Source organism: Herpailurus yagouaroundi, unplaced genomic scaffold (assembly GCF_014898765.1).
Source record: "Herpailurus yagouaroundi ecotype Mexico unplaced genomic scaffold, PumYag 199, whole genome shotgun sequence".
Classification (NCBI taxonomy): Eukaryota; Metazoa; Chordata; class Mammalia; order Carnivora; family Felidae; genus Herpailurus; species Herpailurus yagouaroundi.
The window spans coordinates 12,051,358-12,055,611 of record NW_024412430.1 but is presented as its reverse complement, the minus strand read 5'-3'; the positions used below and the strand labels follow the sequence as shown (position 1 = coordinate 12,055,611).

The 4,254-nt window shown below is 47.3% G+C and overlaps 1 protein-coding gene across 2 annotated transcripts in view; it reads left to right on the top strand.

Moving 5' to 3' along the window:
• The window catches only part of PGM5 (phosphoglucomutase 5), a 194,327-nt gene that overhangs the window by 158,301 nt on the left and 31,772 nt on the right, over window positions 1-4,254 (top strand). The window lies entirely within an intron of this gene.

Sequence of the window (4,254 nt, the reverse complement as noted above, 5' to 3'; positions counted from 1 at the left end):
TTCCTTCCTTCCTTCCTTCCTTCCTTCCTTCCTTCCTTCCTTCCTTCTTTCCTTGCAATGCTTGAAAAAGACAATTGGGCTGTAGCCTCTATGATGGGTTTAGACCAACACCTCCCAAATGACTTCCCTTTCTTGACTATACTGCAGCTTGTTAATTGGGGGTGATATCAAGAGACAGCACTTGTATGGATGAAGAAGTGTTTAGTTAGAGTCAAGCTGGTCACAGTCCTCAGAGCCTTGACTCTGCACATGTAAATAAGGAATCTCCAGGTGTTTGGGAAACTCTGGGCTGGATCCTGACCTTGAGGTGGCAATACAGGTGCTACTCTGGGCCTCCTCTCTGAGACTGCTGCAGAGCCCAGATTCCCTTGAGAAGAAGGTCTACATTTAAAGTTAGGGAGGCTAAGCTAGGCCAGCCAAGGCTGGGCCACCCTGTGTCTGGCAAAGTCCTTTCCTGTTGTCAACAATAGAGCTAATTAAGAACTCAGAAAGTACGTATCCCCACTGCCACATTCATCAATGCTGCAGGCGACATTAATTAAAACCAGAAAGGACCCACCAGAACATTGGGTACCTCCAGCTGTAGTGCTGGCCGCCCCTTGCCGCCTTGGTCTTTACTCGACCCTGGGTTCTGAAGCAGAGTCCTTGATAAGGTGGTTCCTTGAGATGAAGACAGTGGTTCCGTGCTTCTGTTGTGGAGAAGTAGAGAAGCAAAGAGAAACTCACTGCTTCTCATTTTCGAGTGACTCAGGATTTCCCGTGAGAATCTGCCGTAGTTGGGCCCTAGAAAGATCTCAGAGAGGGTCTTCTTTCACTGTCACCGGTTTAGCGCGTTTTCCTTAAAATGGTGTCTCTCTCAGGAGAGTCTCAAAGAACCAGATCAATATGGAGCCGTAGATCGTTACACCTGGCCCTGTAGCCAGAAGATCTGTTTGGAGTCAAATCGTCCCAGATGGGGCAGTAGAGACCCTGGAGGCTGACAGCTAGGGTGAGGGTCACCTAGTGCATGAAGCAGCAGAGCAGGAAGCCAGTAAAAGGTCCTTGGCCCTTCCCGGTCAGAATCACAGGCTTTCCATTCAAGGACGGGCCATGCTCTGCCAACATAATTGGTCAGTGAGTACATTTCACCCAAGATAGTACCAAATCGTGCAAGAATTGGAGGCTTACCCTCTCTTTCCATATAAAACCCTTCTCCTCTCATGTTGGGAAATGAGATTAAATCAAGGGCCTAGAAGTCCAGAGCTACAGACAGGGGGAGGAATGATATTCCTGGCCTCCGCCACTCTGACTCACTCTGACTCGAGGCTAGTTTTTCTCTGCATTCTTTTCCCTATTTGCACCGGGTAAGTGGTTATGATATCTGCTGATTTTTATTTACCTCCCACACGGACCGCAGGAATATGACATCCAGGCCTTTAGCCACGTGTGAAAATAGTCCTGTGCCCAAGTGAGTTTCTCTCTGAGGTGTTACACACAAGCCAAGTGGTGCTCCCCCTCGCCTTTTCTTGCCCCAAAGCTTCCTTTGAAGCTGGAAACCTCCATAGGCCTGGGTTGTGTGTTAAGTATAAAGAGTTCACCATTGGTTGGGGATTCCTTTCATTGATCGTGTTCTTCTGATCAGTCATCTAGATGCCCTCTCTTTTCCATCATGAGTGAGGGTCTTCCCAGATGTGGCTCGGTGGGCCTCACCATGTTTAGGTCACGATCCAGCTAAAAATGTTACATTAAAATTGAACTCCTTATTAAAATATCTTGTGTCACTGACTCACCAACTTAAGCCCGGTCGCATAATACATTTAAGTCGAGGTATCATTTAGAATAAGATTTTGAAAGACATCTGACCCTCTAAGGAAGGAGAAGGAGACACCAGCAGGCTCACCCATCACGGTACTGCTGAACCACACCTAGGCGCTTGACGACTTCACTATACCTCCTTATTGCATTGCTTTCTCAGAAGCCCAGCTTCTGCCTTCCAAGAGCTCTGGGAGGAAGAGCCACTGGTCAAGCGTTAACAGAGACCAAAGATAAGCCATGCTCCTCGAGTTATTATTGCTCCGGGGCCTGATGGGCAAAGACCAGCTGTGTTGCTTCCTCAGCTGCAGAGACCTCTTCCCCCCCCTTTTAGCTTGTTCCCATTGGCAGCCCAGAAAACAGAACAAATGCCCCTTCTCCCCCCATCCCCCCCACACTTAGACACCCAATACAGTATCTCTCGAATGTCTAGAGATCCCATTGATAAACGTATCCAATTCAACAGGTGTTAATGTCTCACCTGCCCTGACTCAAAACCCACCTACCTTCCAGTTAATCACCAGAGGACTAGAGAATTCTCTTCACCTGACTTCTCGGCATCTGGCTGTTTTACTTGGCGCGTGGAGAGCTCCTGGTCCGGACATCTCTAAAACGTTTTTATTGAAGTTCTAGTTACTTAACGTACAGCCTTGTATTCGTCTCAGGGGGTAACTGTAGTAGCTCAGCAATTTCGTCAGCCGGTGTGCATCGCAACAGGGGCACTCCTTAATCCCCATCACCTACTTCACCCATCCGCCCCCCCACCTCTGGTAACCTCAGTTTGTTCTCCACAGTTACGAGTCCGTTTCTTGGCTTGCCTCTCTTTTTGCGCCCCTTTGCTGGTTTGTTTTGCTTCTTTAGTTCCACGTATGAGTGAAATCATATGGTATTTGTCTTTGTATAATAATTTTTTTAAAAATTTTTTTTTCAACGTTTTTTATTTATTGTTGGGACAGAGAGAGACAGAGCATGAACGGGGGAGGGGCAGAGAGAGAGGGAGACAGAACTGGAAACAGGCTCCAGGCTCTGAGCCATCAGCCCAGAGCCTGACGCGGGGCTCGAACTCACGGAGCGCGAGATCGTGACCTGGCTGAAGTCGGACGCTTAACCGACTGCGCCACCCAGGCGCCCCGTAATTTCTTAACTACATCAAAAAATATTATTTGTAAAAGTTTATTTATTTTTGAGAGAGACAGAGACAGCTTGAGTGGGGGAGGGGCAGAGAGAGAGAGAAAGAGAGAGAATCCCAAGAAGGGCCCGTGCTGCCTGCACAGAGCCTGACGTGGGGCTCGAACCGACGAACCCATGAGATCATGGCCCGAGCAGAAACCGAGTCGGACGCTGAACCGACTGAGCCACCCAGGTGCCCCATCACACACACACAAAATTTTTTTTTTAATTTTATCCATCTGTGCCTGGGAACAGGTGGTGAGGGGAGAAGGAAGATGGCAGCCCTGGTGAGAGGAGATGCTTGCCTTGCCCTCACTCTGTGTCCTGGGTAAATCAGGCAAGCCTCCGAGGCCTGTTTCTGGAAGATCACATCGTTTTGAAAATAGAAGATTCCTTTAATTTTACTGGCCATCAGTAGGCCTCCAACAAGCCCTCAAACCAGCTGGTAATAATTTGGGAAAAGGGATGAGCCAAAGGATCGCAGTTCACAGGTGACCAGAAACAGTCCAAGTGTTTCCATTTTCGTTCCCACCAAGCTTATTAGCAGAAGTGCTAAATTAACTGTTTATTTACCTTCTTTCCTTTTCCCTTTGAACCTGAGGGTGGAGTAGCTAACGAACAATAAAAGATCCAAAAGGAAAAGGAAGGAGAAGTTTTGCTAAGGGCTGGATAATCACAGCCTGATCATCAGCTCTGGCTAATCAACACTTGGCTTTAACACTTGGTACTTTAATTGCAGAATAAAACCACACCCTATCCCCCCCCCAGGTTTTGGAAGGGGCCCAGTTTTCCCCAACCCTCCTTATAATCAACGGACTTTATGAATTTCTGATAAGCTGTAGATAGAATAAGGACCAATATCTAAGCACCAGGAGTCAAATTGGAATTCGTCTGTCCAACCAAGGGCTGGTTGCCATTTTACTCTACTTGTTCTTATGACTTTATAATCTAGAAATGTTAAGTCCAGAGCCATTTTGTGTTTTATATTGGGAGAACATAGAACTTCTCATCTAAACCAGGATATTTTTGAGAATGAAATGGGGCACTGATAATAATTATGTTGAGAATGTCCCCAGTAAACCAGGATATAGGGTTACTCTAGTTACGTGCCTTCGTGCTATCCTAGATCTGCACGTCTCTTTAGAGGTGGGTTCCCGAGGGCACTAGCAACATAAACCTAGTAGTACAAAGGGAATGAACCAGTTGGATCCATGGTTCTAACAGAGCAGGACCACTTGGCTGGCTGGCTGGTTGGGAGGGCTGTTAACTCTTTCCGAGATCGGAAGAGTTAAC